Source organism: Cyprinus carpio, chromosome A21, assembly GCF_018340385.1.
Source record: "Cyprinus carpio isolate SPL01 chromosome A21, ASM1834038v1, whole genome shotgun sequence".
Taxonomy (NCBI): domain Eukaryota; kingdom Metazoa; phylum Chordata; class Actinopteri; order Cypriniformes; family Cyprinidae; genus Cyprinus; species Cyprinus carpio.
The window spans coordinates 7221771-7239563 of NC_056592.1; the positions used below are offsets into that span (position 1 = coordinate 7221771).

The 17793-nt window shown below is 36.8% G+C and overlaps 1 long non-coding RNA gene and 1 pseudogene across 1 annotated transcript; both read left to right on the forward strand.

Annotated features, from left to right (window-relative positions):
- The first annotated feature begins 10859 nt into the window (after positions 1 to 10859).
- Positions 10860 to 14775, forward strand: LOC122134742 (annotated as a pseudogene).
- Positions 14776 to 15013: 238 nt separating this feature from the next.
- On the forward strand, positions 15014 to 17358 carry LOC122134186. The gene is made up of 3 exons (XR_006162914.1): positions 15014 to 15023; positions 17090 to 17098; positions 17314 to 17358. It is a non-coding gene; the product is annotated as an uncharacterized LOC122134186 (long non-coding RNA).
- Positions 17359 to 17793: the final 435 nt, after the last annotated feature.

Below are 17793 nucleotides of genomic sequence, written 5' to 3' on the forward strand. Positions count from 1 at the left end.
TGGGTCAATCGTACAATGCGCCACTGCCCTTTTGAAAAGTGTTAAGCAAATGAGATTTTGTCTCTGGGGATGAAGAGGTCAAACCCCTCTGCCCCTGCCAAAGATCTCCCAAAATTTTCTGAATTTTGGGGGGTGGGGGCCGCCCACTCTCCAAGGGGGACGCTAGTTGGGGGACAGCATGTCTGCCCTAGGTTCAACCTGCCCGGGACCTCACCTCTCCCTTCTGCAGACCATTCACAGGAGGCCCCCCCCCATCCACTGAGGATTTTTCCAAAAGGGGCCGGGCAGCTATACGGGCCCCCGGTCTACCCTGGGGGGAAGGCGCCAAGGGCCCCAGGGGAATGGAACTCATGGTTTCAGCTGGTACTGGAAGGGGCGCATATGGAGCCGCCCAGCTGTAGTATCAGAGACACATAGTCCATGAGGCCGAGCAGTTTCTGGAAACACTTTGTAGAGGCCAGAGAAACTGTTCCCAGGGAACAATATCCATTGGCTGAGGGAGACAAGCGGGCTCTTGGCAAAAATTGAGCCCTGAGAATGACTCAGAGTCACAGGAATCCAGGTGGCTCGCTGAGGAGGAGGGATCTTGGAGATAGGTTAGCTGCTTCCTCCGACTGGGCCAGTCGTCGAGGTAAAAGGAAATAAGGATTTCCATCTGGTCTCAGGCGTGGAAAGGACGAATCCATGCATTTTATAAAAGTGCGCGGGAGGGAAGCTAGTGGACAGCCCAAAGGGAAAAGGAACATGTATTGATAAGCCCTACTCCCTCGGGGTGTGAATATCAAGAATGTCGCCTGGGATGGGGGGGACATCTGGATCGTACGCCACACAAGTACAGCATCTTTCAGGTCCAGAGAAAAGACACAACCAGGTTTTTTTCAGTTTAGTGCAATTCAACACTTGTTGGTGTTGTTGTTGTTTGTTCAACGACCATTGTCATTGTTTTACTTATATTGTCATCATTTTATCGTCCTCATGTATTCCAAACTGTACATTACTATCTACTATGGCCATAGAAGGGGGGGGGGGGGGGAACTAAAAATTTCAAGTCTTTGAAGTTCCTATAGAAAAAATAGAAATCAATATTATAGTTCTGTTACAACAGTGGAGGGGTTGAGTAAACGATGACAGATTTTTCTATTTTGGGTGAACATCTTTTCACTGTCTTTTAAAATTTTCATAGCTTAGATAGTAATTCATGACAATCCTATCCCATATTGCCTCAAGGTGACTATATCGATTGCAAAAAAAAGTACAGCCGCTAGTTTAATGAGGTTTAAAGATGAGTCTAAAACTATATTGAAAATTCGGGTTCAAAGTTTAATATAAATTGCAAATAAATAAGCTTTTGGAACTCCAAATGTAAACTAAATGTAAAGTGATGTTAAATTTTAAAATTCAGCTTTTGCCATGATTCAAATAAGCAAATTTGGGACACTGATCATGTGAACTCCTTGGTACTAAAAGCATATGCTTTTTGAATCATCTGAAATCACATTGTAGTTCATGCAGTAGTTTGATGGCGGATGTCATTAAAGCAAGGAAGAACAAAAAACCAAATACTACATATTTTGAAATCTGTGTCCATTTTTCAATCCAACTTTTCACTAAATGCTACATAAACATATAATTTATAATAGTAAAGCTTTCATTAAATGAAAAAAACTGCTTCGTCTCTTTGGTGTAGAAGTGTTACCCCCAATGAATCCACAGGAAATATATAAGATGAACTGTTGATATAGTTTAACACACACATAAATACACACACATAAAACTTCATTTGTTTCCTCTATTGACAGCCATTAGCCTCATCTCAAGCGAAAGTATTACTTTGTGAATGCGTCTAAAGGAAACTGGACTGAAGCTCAAATAGATTGCAGACAGAATTACCATGATCTGGCCACCATTGAGAACATGGATAAAGAACAGAATGATTAAACGCCAGCTAATGGGGAGTTACTTATGGTTTAGCCTGGATGTGGACTTTATGATGATGTGAACTGGAGATGGTCACTGGAAGAAAATGATTTCTATCAGGATGGAGAGAGAGATTTTCAGGAAACTGGTATCATATAACCGACAACAGTTGAGGGAACCAGATGTGTGTGTACATGAGTAATGATGGCAAAATGGTTTTGCTGAGGTCATGTGACAGCACACATTCATTTGTTTGCTATGATGGTAAGGACATTAATTTTTTATATATCTTAGACATTTTATTTCAGCTAATACGATATACATCATGTGTTCATAGTTCAGAGGCTCAGGTAGAGAGACCGCCACAGCGAGTTATATCGCAATCTAAGTGACTGGGAATCCTGGTCAGAAGGCATGTAGATACTCGCAGAGAGCATTATTGGTGATCTCGCCAATGTGAGAAATCAGACTGAAAAACCAGATGATCCTCGGGATGTCAGGTGGATATGGGAGAGTCTGGATCGGCCTGTACGAAAAACAGGGATTTGGCCAAACAGTCAGGAATACCAGTTATCAAAAAAAATGGAGGCTCAAAGTCCTGGGTTGCCGGGCACCCAAACCAGATAATGGTGTTGACTATGTTGCTTGCATGATGGATATCAGCACTGTACTGCAGTGTCATTCCGATATCAGGAGATGGACAGATGAGATCGGGTTATCCGTATGCCTTTCTTCGCTACAGCAGTAAGTTGAGTGATGTGGTGGTGTCCCCTCTCAGGAGTTGTGCTCTGCTTAACCAATCCAAGTACACACACCACACAATAGTGACCACACACATACACCGTGCAAAACAACACGGGAACAAGGATGGCAGGACATATTTGCTGCGGTGCCGGGGGGTTAGATGGGTCTCAGTTGTGTATTGAGAGTGGAAGAGAGGCACTGGTATTCACTACCCCCACCGGCAATTCCTGCCATCTGAGACTTATATCCAACTCTTATCTGCAAACCTTTGGGTTACAAGTCCAAACTCTCTAACCATTAGGCCACGACTGCCTGTAGACACTAGGTCTCCCCATCGGGAAATCAAACCCCAGGGCTTCCTAGTGACAGGTGGAGATACTGTCCCCACTAACAAGAGGTTAGCTTAGGAATATGAGAGAAAGACCTTTATCACGCCTGCTCTAACATGGAAGATTTAATTTGGGACAGAATTAAATATCATTTACATTTGGTATACAATAATGACAGGAAAAATAATCAATTAACTACTAATTTGTACAAGGACCACTGTTAAAAACAAATCATGATTTATTGGTAGATCACGTGGACCGGCTCATGGCAGCTTTTTTTTTTTCTGCTGTAAAACAAATTCACATTCACGGGCACCCACAATATTCATGCACCTCGTCAGTATCACTTTTGTGAGTGAGAATAAGACCTGGACTGAAGCTCAAGCGATGCTGCAGACAGAATTACATTGATCTGTGGCCACCGTAAGAACATGGAGGAAAATGAAACAGGCTCATTAAAGAGCGAAGTCGCGTGGCACTTACTTTGGATCAACTTGATTTGGGACTCTAGTGATGATAGGAACAGCTGGAGATAGGTCCTCTAGATTAAATGCAGCATTAGAGGAGAGGGGATTTAAAAAGCTGGTTTGTTCCGGCAGGCAAGGGAAATCAGGTGGACCAGAGTCTGTGTGTGCTGTGCAGTGTCTTGTGTCAGGGGGGGAATATGGAGTGAGGCCTTTTTGCTCCTGTGGGCTATCCTTTTGTTTTGCTTTATGGATGGTGAGAACTGCTGTTGGTCGGCTAAGAATTATAACAAAAATATTAATGATTAAATTATATATCACATAGTTTAAATTGCTTCCAACAGGAAGGGCAAAACGCTAGCTAGTACAAGTTATGTGTTTTGTTTTATGCGTACAAAAAATGGACTGAAGCTCAGGAGTTTATGCAGAGAACATCACACAGACCTCATTAGTATCAGAGATGGAGACTGAAAACTCCAGAGTTACATCATTAAGTACATATTCTTGATTTGTTTGGATCGGACCTTGCCAGGAGCAGATCTTGGTCACGATCCAGAGCAACCTCATCATTCCAGTAAGTGGAGGAACAGCAGGACGGACCGAATAATGCACAAGAGCAGTGAATACTGCACTGCTGCAGTGCTCATTCATTAGTGACTCTCTGGGAAACTGGACAGATGAAAGGCACCGGCGCTGCATTTTGCTTTCTAAATTTTTGCTGCAATGGTGAGTAGATCTCTAGCCTGAAAAAAAGATTAGAATAAAAATAATAATAATAACCCAACTATATATATATATATATATATATCTAGTATGCATCATTACATTTTCTCTGCCCTGAACAGCATTCGCATCAGCATCATCCCGTGAGTATCACTTTGTGAATGAGTCAAGGACCTGGACTGAAGCTCAGAGATACTGCAGACAGAATTACACTGATCTGGCCAACCCATTGAGAACATGGAGGAAATGAAACAGACTGGATTAACACAGTTAATGGGAGTTACAATGGTTCAGCCTGGATTGGACTGTATGATGATGTGAACAGCTGGAAGTGGTCACTGGAAGACAATGATTTCTATCAGGAAGGACGGAGAGATAGGATTTCAGGAAACTTTTTCATGAACCCAAACAATGCTGGGAATGAACTGTGTGGTTATACATGGATTATAATGTGAAAAATGGTTTGATTATTTATGTGACAATCTCTACCCATTTGTCTGCTATGATGGTAAGAGACATTCTAGATGTACATTTTGAGTTTCCTTTCGTAAACAACACAGTTGCTGAGTCAAAGCCTCACATAAAAAGTTACTGTCATTGTAGTAAGATTTCTGAAAGATGTCTTGGCTTAGTTGGCCTGAATCAAAAAACTTCCATTGTATCACCCAAAAACACCCATGTTTATTGAGTGTTATGTAGATGCAAGCAGATAATTGTAGCAATAGCAAAAATAAAGATGGTTCAATGTTCAAAGGTGTAAACTTAGAAAAAATTGGCGTAAATGTCAGTGTATTTTTAGATATAAAATATATGCATTTAAAAAGATGGATTGCCACATGAATATAAGCAATGATGTGACTTATTGTAATCTCCAGGATTTTAGACAACGCTCGAACTACTCAGACGTAGTTATGGATATGACTTTTAAGACCGGACTGGAGCTCAGGCTACTGCAGAGAGCATAACGACTGGCCAGTGTGAGGAATGAGAAGAACATCAAGAGTACGGAGCATTACCCAGTATTATCGGTATTATTATGGGGCTAGTATGGATTGGTCGGCACAGAAAAAAAACCCGACTGGGTTGGGTACAGATCAGAGCAGCTCCTTTCCTTACCTATTGGCCCCATACACTTCATGGGTTGCGGCAGACCAGATTAATGTGCAAATGTACAGAGAGCGGGATCTCTAACACTGCACAGCTGTGTCTTTACAAAAAATTTGGCCAGGGCAGATGAGAGATGCTTTGCCAGTTGCCTGTCTTCTGTACAGTGGTGAAGCAAATATATCTATAGACATAATGAAAATGCGTTACAAACAAAAAAGAAAATATGCAGTATTAAATGTGGAATTCTTTAAAAAAAAAAAAAAAAAAACAAAAAGAAACAAAAGCTCAATCAAATAATAAGTTGTATCAAATGATACTTATGCTAAAGTTTTGCTAATCCAAAGCCTTCTGTTTGTTTTTTGCTAAATCTGAATGACCCACCACATCAAACCTATCAGATGAGTATGGTAGGTTGGTATAAATGTATATATTTGTTTCTACTATTTCAATAAAGCACTGTAAAACGATTTTGGAGGTTTTTGGAGTTTTATGGTATTACCATGATGGAAAAAAAAAAATTTTTTTGGAACTCCGGAAAAAGACTGGAGCTGAACAATGCGCAGGACTCTTCTTTTTCAATTGTGACAGGACGCATTTGGGACACCATAAAAAATTGAGTATTCGGACCTCTAAAACTCTTGTTACCAGTGTGGGTTGATAATCAATTATTTAATTTTAACACCTGATACCATGTTACACTTTTTTTTTTAAAATCATGATGGGAATGCGAAGTAAAAGTTACAAGTCCTAGAAAATTTATCAGACATCTCAGATTAAAGAGCTGTGTTGATGATACCAGCAGTAAGTAAAAGGTCAATATGGACCACTGATCTACCATACTGAACTATTTACTTATGTTTTTTATAGACTAACAGTGTATTTTTATATTTATTTTTTGTTTTTATTGGATACTAACATATCAATTTTCAATTATAAAACATTTCCTTTCAGAATAGATACCCGACTAGGCGCAAAGTGCAATATAAATACCCCCTCTTAGAATTTGGATAATAAATAATGTTGCTAATTAAAAATATTGGACTTGGACAGCATTTCAGTGTGCATGATTGTCATGACGCTCATAATATTTTCAGTTACAAGAGGAGCGGATGAGGGCGTGGTGGACTCCCAGCACATTACGTCACCATGAATGTAGAAGACGATCCCGTACGATTCAAGCCTCTTGACCGAGTGAGGTTCCAGTGGTCCTATTAAAGCAATGACGGGCTCTTGTATCAAGACTAAATGATAGCTTGAATTTAACATTAAAATGATGGGAAACAAGGGCTTTACGTAGAGCTTGTACCACAGTTTAATCTATAGTTTAATCTCTAATCTATAGCAACCATAGCTGTTTTCTTTAACCAGGACTGCTAGATACCTACGCTGATGCCATATGAAATAAGTGTTGTGTAATTTTTAGGGGTTTCGATCATTCTTGTTTGTAATTATTTAGAGACTCGTAGTAAAAATAATTAAGATTTAGAGCACAGAGTTTCAAGAAAATGACAATAATTACAGGTGTCATGACTGGCCAAAACATTTTACTCGCCTTTCAATAACAAAAGGAGTAGCTGTCACTGCCTCATTTGAGATACAGTCTGGAGAGCAGTGCAAGCAGACAAGAGTACGGCTGCAGTCTGGAGAGCAGTGCAATCAGCGCACGTCCAAGATAGATTAGCTTTACATCTACGTGAGACCCCATCACTTTTGTTCGTCTGAGCCTTATCAGCTTGGTCATGGCACGGGGGCATTGCAACAAAATACCGAGTTAGAGAGATATGAATGTTCTCAGAAAATAATGTACCAGATTCAGTACGAACCTTATTGGTGACCCTTGCGTTAATATCCTGCACGTTGTGTCAGCCGTGATACATGGCTTCAGAGAAGCCTAGTCAAGGCAGGAAGGCATCAAGGATGTCCGAATCCAATCTGCGTTATTACTGGTCGCGGAGGTACCTTTTCTGATTTACTGTGAAGCAGCTAGATGTATCCTTAGTGCCTTGATTATCCCACATCCTGTGTGATCCATCCGCGGACTGGTTGAGGCTCTAAAAAAAGAAAAAGATGGCGTCATGAAAGTTGCATTTGTGTGTAATTTGTGTGTCATATTTTGACTAATTTTTGCATTTTGATGTTATTTCCTGTTATTTTGATTTTACGCTTACCTGCAAAGTCATTGCCTCACATCGGCAGCAAGGCAGCACGTCAGCTGTCTAGGGCTTTCGGACGCAACTGATAATAAACTGCAGCTCATTAATTAACACACCATATTTTTGTTTGATCCATTTTATACAATTCCGCTCCTTCATTTAGCAAGTGCACTTCAAGTTCAACATCGTTTTGTTCCATTCAGTTGTGAGATGCTGCTGATAGAGCAGCTTCGGTCTACCCAGACTGACGCAGCACTGCAAAAGACACAGGCGTGAGTGCAGTGTGTTGAGTCCACAGGTGTGCCATGGGGTGGTTTCTTTTGACCCTACCAGGTCAAGAAAATATGTTCACCCCAATTTTACAATCTCTCCACTGTCTATACCTAAGTTACATATCAATTACAAAAAATTGCTGCTTACTTATAGGGCCCTAAATCGTTTAGGTCCTGCGTCTTCTATCATGCTACAATTCATCAGACTACTATATATATATAGCTCAGAAATATCACACAGAAAACAAATCACACATTTTAGCTTCAGGAAGAATTTGGCTATAAATTCAGGAACATTTAAAGTGAGTCTTATTCTAAAGGAACAAAGATTTGATCAAGTGTTGTGCTAAGAATTTGTTTCATGTAACATGCAAGGAATGTTTTTTTTGGTTACATTTAATACAGGAGAGAGAAATTATGTGAACCATCAGGTGTATTGATGTCAGTTGTGTTTATAAAAGGATCCCTCCCACATTTTGTAAACAGTATAAATATGAAAACAGTGAGATCATTTAAAACAGAAGCAGCAAGATAAAATATAGAAGCTTCAACTCAAAGGTAAATTGTTGACCATTTTAAAATATATTTTAAATGTTTAATAAATGAGACAATTACAGTTAATGCAAATAATGCATAATTTGCAGTTCATATTTAGCCCAGAAATATCTCACAGAAAACAACTCACACATTTTAGCTTCAGGAAGAATTAATCCGATGAGGACTTCCCAGCAACTTCACAATGCATTTGAGAAACTAGTAAAACTGGTCTATGAGAGGTTAGGACAGCATTCCTGGACAACGAATGGTTTTAGATTTCATGGTTTTTCAAACTATCACTGACCTACATTTTGAATGTTCTCTCCCTTAAGAAAATTACTCATGGTTCTATTACCACATTGATTACCATTTGTATAACCACAGTTTTACTACAAATATTTTATTTTTTCTTTTTTTTCTTTTGCCACTGAGTACCATTTGTATAACCACAGGTTTTTACTACAATACCATGGTTAAACTATGGTTATTGTAGAAAAACCCATGGTTAATTTGTTGTTACCATGGTTTAACCATAGTACCCATGTTTTTAATTTATTTATTTGTTCATAGATGTAGTAAAAAACACCATGTCACTTTTCGTAAGGGGCTAAGCTATTGTTACACCCAAATATTGAACTTTAAGTGGGTATTACTAATATTTTATATTCTATTTTAAATGTTTAACAAATAAGGCCATTTAAAAGTTACTACATAATAAGGCAAATTTCTACAGTTTTTGCATACATTTTGGATCAGTTATTGTTTCCTCATTGTTTGCTAAATAATGAGTAATGTAGGTTTAGCTTGTACTCATATTAATTGCATTGTTGCAATTTTGAATTAGATTTAGGGGATTTGCTCAACTGGGCACAACATTTTAATTTTATATTTATTAATCTCATGGTGTTAAGATATCTTTGATCGATCAAAACATAAAACACAAATCAAAAACATGGGCAGCAGGAAAAGACTCATACTGATCTAGTCTAGAGTTATTTAAGAAATTTCTGTTTCTCTGTTTTATGGTCTAAAATGGTCAAAGCACTCACAAGTTTAGAAAATTTAAGTGATTCTCATTTAAATGGAATAAAGATTTTGATCAAGTGTTGTGTAAAGCATTTGTTTCACGTAACAGCAGAATGAGGAAAGATTTATTTATTTATTTATTTATATTATTGGTACCATTTGAATACAGCAATTATGCGGAACCATCAGGGTTATTATTGTATGTACACATACGAGTCTATTACAAAATGAATCCCTCCCTACATTTTGGTAAACAGTATAAAATCTGGAAGACAACAGAGCTAATTTAAAACGCAAAGCAGCAAGATAAAAGATGAGGCTTAAACTCAACAAGTAAATTGTTGGAACATTTTTACTATATTTTTAAATGTTTACTAAATGAGACAATTTACAGTTAATGCAAATAATGCAAATTTGAGTTTTTGAATATATTTAATCTTTTCTGGTTGATTGCTAAATAATGATTAATGTAGGTTGTCTTCATATTATTGCATTTTGTAAACAGTATAAATAAGCAGACAGTCAGATAATTAGAAACAAAAGCAGCGAGATAAAAGGCGTAGGCTTCAACTCAAACTCTAAATTGTTGACCATTTTAAATATATTTTAAATGTTTAACAAATAACATTCCACAGTTAATGCAAATAATGCAAAATGTATAGTTTTTGAATACATTTTGATCAGTTCTTGTTTCTTGTTGACAGGATAATGTGGAAGATTTTATGTTCAGTTTTTTTTTTTTTTTTTTTTTTTTTTGGGGGTACATTTAATACAGCAATTATGTGAACCAACAGGTTTATTAATGTCAGATGTGTTATAAACAATGATCCCTCCCACATTTTTTAAACAGTATAAATATGAAGACAGACAGATCATTTAAAACAAAAAGCAGCAAGATAAAAGACAGGCTTCAACTCAAAAGATAAATTGTTAATCATTTTTAAAATGACTTTTCCTCCTGGCATTTTAAAACATCAACATAAGTTAAACTTATTTGATTGATTTTAGATGTGCATTTTACTATTTACAAGCTATGTTTCCATTGGTCTAGTTGTTGGGTAAGTAAATATTTTATAAAACATTTTTATCACTAACTGAATTTTGTATAAGAGTATGTTGTGGAATTGTCGTGTTAGCTACTATATTACACTAATTTATTTTTTATTCATTTTGGAGACTAAGTTATTTAAAAAATACACTAGGTATTTGTTTTTGTATTGAAAAACTAAACTTGAACTCTTTAATAGGGTTTCTCACCTTCACTTTGAGTGTCCCTGCGAGCATGTGTCTTTGCAATGAGTCCAAGACTTGGGCAGAAGCTCATGAGCTACTGTAGAGATAAATACACTGATTTGGCCACCATTGCAAATGAACAACAGCCAGTCCAGCGCTGTTTGACACAGTGAATGATGAGTCCATTGATTTGGCCTGGATTGGATCTCTCTGATGATCTGAAAACAGTTGGAAATGACACTAGAGGATAGTGATTTCTTCAAGGGGAGAGAGAAGGGCGACCTCTAGCGAACTGGTCTAAACGCCCCAAGGACCCAGACAATCAGCAGGGAGGATCACAGTATGTGTATAATTATGGTACAGGGGTATAGGGTATACGCATATACTGTTGTCTCAGAATATCATCCTGTTATCATTGGCTCTGTGATGGGATCACCGCAGTTTCATTAATAGAGTAGGACACTGCAAAACAATTAAGACCTTACTATTGTCAAGTACAAGAATGCCTGGAAATAAGCCATCAACACAACCTCACCCTCATAGATTACAAAACGGGTATTTAAAATGTTTCTAGGAGAGACGCAGAATTGCTAGTGCTAGTCTATTGGAGTTTCTGTTACCAGTATCAAAATCCTTGGCTACTGAAGCACCAGAGATCACTCGCAGGAGAAGCGCACCACAACATTTACCTCTGTTGCCACGTAATCAGGACATGAGCGACTGAAAACCGGAAGATCCAGTAAATTTTATTAAAGACTAAACTCCATTATTATGTTTGGATTGGACTGTACAGAACCAGGATCTTGGTCAGATTAGAGGGCCACCCTTCGTTCCAGCTTAACTGGAGCACAGGACAGCCAGATAAACAGACTGGTATCCTGCACTGTAGTCTCATTCAGTGATTCTGGGAAAGGGACTAGTGAATACCGCAATTATACATTTCCTTTAATTTGCTACAATGGTGAGTTGATTTCTATGTAGTGCCAGGACTGTAAATATTTTTTAAAATGTTAACATTTTACACTTTCTTCATAGTTTTTCATCTTTGACATCATCCGCCACTATCACTTTGTGAATGAGTCTAAGACTGGACCGAAGCTCAGAGATACTGCACAACTACACTGGATCTGGCCACCATTGAGAACATGGAGGAAATGAACAGACTGATTAACACATTGTGCTAATGGGAGTTACAGCCGTGGTTCAGCCTGGATTGGACTGTATGATGATGTGAACAGCTGGAGATGGTCACTGGAAGACAATGATTTCTATCAGGAAGGAGAGAGAGATTTCAGGAACTGGTATCATGAACCGGACAACAGTGGTGGAAAGGAACTGTGTTTACATGAATTATAATGGAAAATGGTATGACATGTCATGTGACAACACGCTGCCATTTGTTTGCTATGGTGGTAAGGACATTACATTACATTATTATAATTATTATCATCATCATCATCATCATCAAATAATTAATAATTATTTTTAATATGTTTTCCTGTGCATATATATATATATATATGATAGTATATATATATTATATATATATATATATATATATATATATATATATATATATATATATATAAACTTTGTTGCAATTCCATATCTCAGGTAGAGGGAATGCAACACAAAGTTTTATCAGAATCAATGATTGGAAAACCTGGTCAGAGGCTCGTAGATACTGCAGAGATCATTACACAGATCTTGTCAATGTGAGAAATCAGACTGAGAACCAGAGGATCCTTGAGGCAGTAGGAGGAGGAGTCTGGATAGGACTGTACAGAAACAGGATTTGGTCAAACGGTCAGAATACCAGTTATGAAGACTGGAGACCAGCCGTTCCGATCTAGCGAACAGCCAGATAATGGTCAAAATGTTTATGGCCAGTGGGGCTTGCAGCACTGTACTGCTGTATCATTCAGTCATTTAGGTCGATGGACTGATGAGGACTGCCTATCCAGCTTGACTTTTATCTGCTACAACAGTACGTTTATTTTTGCTCTCTTTTTATCACTTATGTTTGTCTTATACCACTTTTTTGTAACGTCTAATCAATGTATAGATTTCACTTATATTTATATTCATTATTTTTATTATAGATTTAAAAACCATTTACCACATATTTTAATTTTCACACTGCAAAATCTGTTCTTCAAGTTGTTAACAGCGGGTGTTAATATAGACAGATAACATTTTAATAATTTATACTTTTTACAATATTTTTATTACATTTACAAAATCTTCAGAATAAATGATTTTCATAGCTTAATTATATATTGCAGTTCTGCAGAGAAAAAATCTAATATATTTCCTATTTCCATTTTAAACTTAAAGGAACCTGCACACAATCTTCGCAAATCTGTCAGTATCACTTTTGTGAATGAGAATAAGACCTGGACTGAAGCTCAGAGATACTGCAGACAGAATTACACTGATCTGGCCAACATTGAGAACATGTAGGAAATGAACAGACTGATTACACAGTTATGGGCAGTTACAACTGGTTCAGGCGCTTGGATTGGACTGTAATATGATGTGAACAGCTGGATATGGTCCCTGGAGACATGATTTCTATCAGGAGGAGAGAGAGATTTTCAGGAACTGGTATCATCAGCAACCGGACAAACAGTGGTGGAAAGGAACGGTGTGTTTTTACATGATTATATGACAATGGTAGGATATGTGCATGTGACAACACTCGGCCATTTGTGTGTTGCTATGTTGTAGGACATTACATTACATTATTATAATTAGTAGCATCATCATCATCATCCAAATAATTAATTAATTATGTTTAATATGTTTTCCTGTGCATATATAATATATATAGGAAGAGTGAATGCTAGTACAAGTTATGTGTTTTGTCTACCAGTACAGTAACTGGACTGGAAAGCACAGAGTTGCATATACTGCAGAGAAGTACATCCTACGGAACCTTGTCATTATATCAGGAATGAGACTGAAAACTTCAGAAACTGAAAATCACATTATTTTCATATTATAACAATCTTTTGGGTCGGACTGTGAGAACCAGATCTTGGTCCTTGATCAGTAGAAACTCTTCACATTCAGTAACTGGACCTAAACAGGACACCCAGATAATGCTGGAAACAGTGAATACTGCACTGCAGTGTTCACATTAGCGCAACAAGGCCAGATAATGGTCAAAATGTTTATGGCAACAGTGGGCTTGCGTCACTGTTACTAGCTGTATCACTCAGCATTTAGGTCGATGGACTGTGGGGGGACTGCTAGTCCAGCTGTGACTTTTATCTGCTACAACAGTAGTTTATTTTTGGGCTCTCTTTTATCACTTATGTTTGTTCCGTATTACCACTTTTTTTGTAACGTCTAATCAATGTAGAGAGTTCACTTATATTTCTATTCATTATTTTTATTTATAGATTTTAAAAACCATTTACCACATATTTTAATTTTCATCACCTGCCAAATCTGTTCTTCAAGTTGTTAACACGGGTGTTTATAGAGACAGATAACATTTTATAATTTATACTTTTTACAATATTTTTTATTACATTTTACAAAATCTTCAGAATAAATGCATTTTCATAGTTTCATTATATATTGCAGTTCTGCAGAGAAAAATCTAATATATTTCCATTTCCCTATTTCCCTTTTAAACTTAAAGGACCCTGCACACAAATCTTCATGCACCCCGTCATTAACATTTTGTGAATGAGAATAAGACCTGGACTGAAGCTCAGAGATACTGCAGACAGAATTACACTGTATCTTGGCCACCATTGCACAACATGGAGGAAAAGATGGATAGGCTCATTAAAAGAGTACGCGATACTTATACTATGGCAAACTTGGATTGGTCTCTATGATGATATAAACAGCTGGAGATGTTGTCTCTTGTGGGGATAATGTAATGTTTGTTGATGGAGAATTTAAAGGCTGGTTTGTTCAGCAACAAGTGAACTCAGGTGTCAGAGTCTGTGTGTGTACATGTCCATAAATTATCGGGGGGAACATGGAGTGAAGCCTCTTGCTACTATACACTTCCCTTTGTTTGCTATGATGGTGAAGAACTGCTATTGATTTTTTTTTTTATGTTTTAAAGAACAACATACAGTATTTATTGATACCCAGATATATCACATCTACATATATATTCCCCAACAGGGAAGAGTGAATGCTAGTACCAAGTTATGTGTTTGTGTCTACCATAACAGTAACTGGACTGAAGCCCACAGAGATACTGCAGAGAACATCACACGGACCTCGTCAGTATCAGGAATGAGACTGAAAAAAAACTTCAAACTTCAATCATTATTTTCATATTATAACACTTTTTGGATCGGACTGTACAGAAACCAGATCTTGGTCAGATCAGAGCCAACTCATCATTCAGTAACTGGAGAACAGGACAGCCAGCCATAATGCTGGAAACAGTGGAATTACTGCACTGCAGTGTCATTTAGTGATTCTGGGAAATGGACAGATTTAAAACTGCAACACTGCATTAAATACTTTTAACTTGTTACAGTGGTGAGTAAATTGTTTTTCGACCACAACAGAATCGTTGCCAGAAACCATACACGCTCAGCTGTCTTGTTATATTTTGTGCACCTCTTTTAAGAAATATACGGTTGACATTTTTTAGATTTAACTTCTGAATGTTCAAGAGAAAAAGGCAATACTTTATAATAACTTTCCTTAATCATCACCAAACATAATATAATGCTTAATATTTCATTAGTAAATATATATTCAAATAGCTAAAAATATGAGATAATGTGCTTGTAAATATTTACTAATGACACTTATTTTACTATTACATAATGATTAACAGAACATTAGTTAATTAAAATGGTTACAATTGTTTTGTTATCCACTTAATTATAAAAATCTACAAAACAATGTTAAGATATTATATACTGATTAACAGCATTTGAATGCTTAAGTGCTTTGAATGTTTAAAACATTTTTAATGTATTTTCTAATCATCTAATTCACCTTTTATTTTACATCACACATTTTTGTTAAAAATGTTTAGTCTTTAGGTTATTTTTAAAAGGCACTTAATACAAGCTATTTCATGGTTTGACCACATGATTCATAAAACTCATAACAACACAAAAACTGTAAAGTGGTTAAGCAACTAAGCAGATCAAAATGTACATTAATAAACATGCTGTTAAGCAGTGCACAACATCTTATACAATTATTTGTAATTTTTTATTATAAAGTGCAGGATCATTTATGAATTTTATTTTAATGGAAATCTCCCGATCCATTTTAAATTTATGTGAACTAATGTTCTGTTATCATTATGTAATGTAATGTTATCATTAATGTAATGTTCAGTAAGTTAATTAGTAAAACATTTACAAAAGGGCACATTATCTCATGTCATTACAAGGAATCTTTATGTTGCAATTAATGCAACTTGTTAACTGTACTTTTTATCTTTATCTTCACCTTGTTTTCTTCACCCTTTGTTTTTTCCCTTTGGTCCTTTTCCCACCTTGACAGCATTAGCATTGTCTCGTCAGATCACTTTGTGAATGAGTCTAAGACCTGGACTGAAGCTCAGAGATACTGCAGACAGAATTACACTGATCTGGCCACCATTGAGAACATGGAGGAAATGAAAACAGACTGATTAACACAGTTAATGGGAGTTTACAATGGTTCAGCCTGGATTGGACTGTATGATGATTGAACAGCTGGGGATGGGGTCACTGGAAGACAATGATTTCTATCAGGAAGGAGAGAGAGATTTCAGGAACCTTTTATCATGAACCAAACAATGCTGGGAATGAACTGTGTGTTTTACATGGATTATAATGGAAACTGGGTTGGATTCATCATGTGACAATTTATTACAACATTTGTTTTGCTATGAGGGGACAAGACATTACAAGTAAAAAAAAAAACAATGTATGAAGTTAGATCAGAAAATTAATAAATTGACTGATATATCCATTATATTATGTTTTATTTTTTAGGTAGAGTAAACAGCTCTCAGAATTATGTTTTGGATATATGATACAGGACCTGGACTGGAGCTCAGAGCTACTGCAGAGAGAAATACACAGACCTGGCCAGTGTGAGGAATGAAACAGAGCGTCAAAACAGATACTGAATGTTACACTTTATCGTAATTATGGATGGATCGGATCTGTACAGAAACAGACTGTGGTCAGATCAGAGCAACTCTTCCTTCACATATTGGCTTCCGTGGACTCAAGGTGTTTGCTGCACAACCAGATAATGGTGTAAGTGTCCCAGGACAGCGGGGATCTCAACACTGCACAGCTGTGTCTTTCCAATACCTTGGCCAGTGGACAGATTGAGAGCTGCTTTTGCCAGTTTCCCTTTCTTTCTGTTACAGTGGTGAGCAAATATATTTGCAAATAAATAATTATTATATAATATTAAAAGAACACACACTGAGGGGAAAAAAGCTAATTCACTGTAATAAATTGTTGATCTGATAAAATGAAAGCCATTGTTATTTATGTAACTCAGTATCTTTTACTAATGCTAGCTCTGTCTTCTGTTTGCTTTCTGCTGGACATGATGAACATCATATTGACCCATGATTTCAGACAAGTATGGTATGTGTATTGATGTCCTCTTTACTGCTGTTTTCATTTTAAAAAAGTGTGTTTTTTTAACATATATCAACATCACCAGATGCTTGTGTGTGTGTGTGTGTGTGGTGTGTGTGTGTGTGTGGTGTGTGTGTTGGTGTGTGTGTTGTGTGTGTGTGTGTGTGGTGTGTGTGCACTACTGACCATTTTTGTTTGTTTGATTGTTTTTTACTGATCAGTGATGGGGCTTAGAGTGAAAGTTACAAGTCTGGAGAATCTGTCAGAGTCTCAAAATTGAAGAGCTGGGTGATTATACAGGTGAGAAAATAAATAAATCACTTTGAGAACAACAGAAGCAATATTATTAATAGATCTTGTCATGATATATTTAGTTCAGAAATATTAGTTCACAGAAATCAAATTATGTTTCAGCTCCAGGAAGAATTTATCAGACAAGGACTTCCCAGCAACTTCACCATGCATTTGAGAAACTATCGTAAAACAAGTCCATGAAAGACAAGTACAGCATTCCAGCACACAAAGAAAATAGTATAGGTTTCATGTTTTATCAGACTATTACAGAACATCTCCATGTTGCATGCTTTTTGCTATTGATATTGAACAAAAATTCAGAACTTCAAATGATATTACCTGAAAAATAAACACATTTTTTTTTTAGATTATATTTATCTTATTTTTTTTTTTTTAATAATAAGATG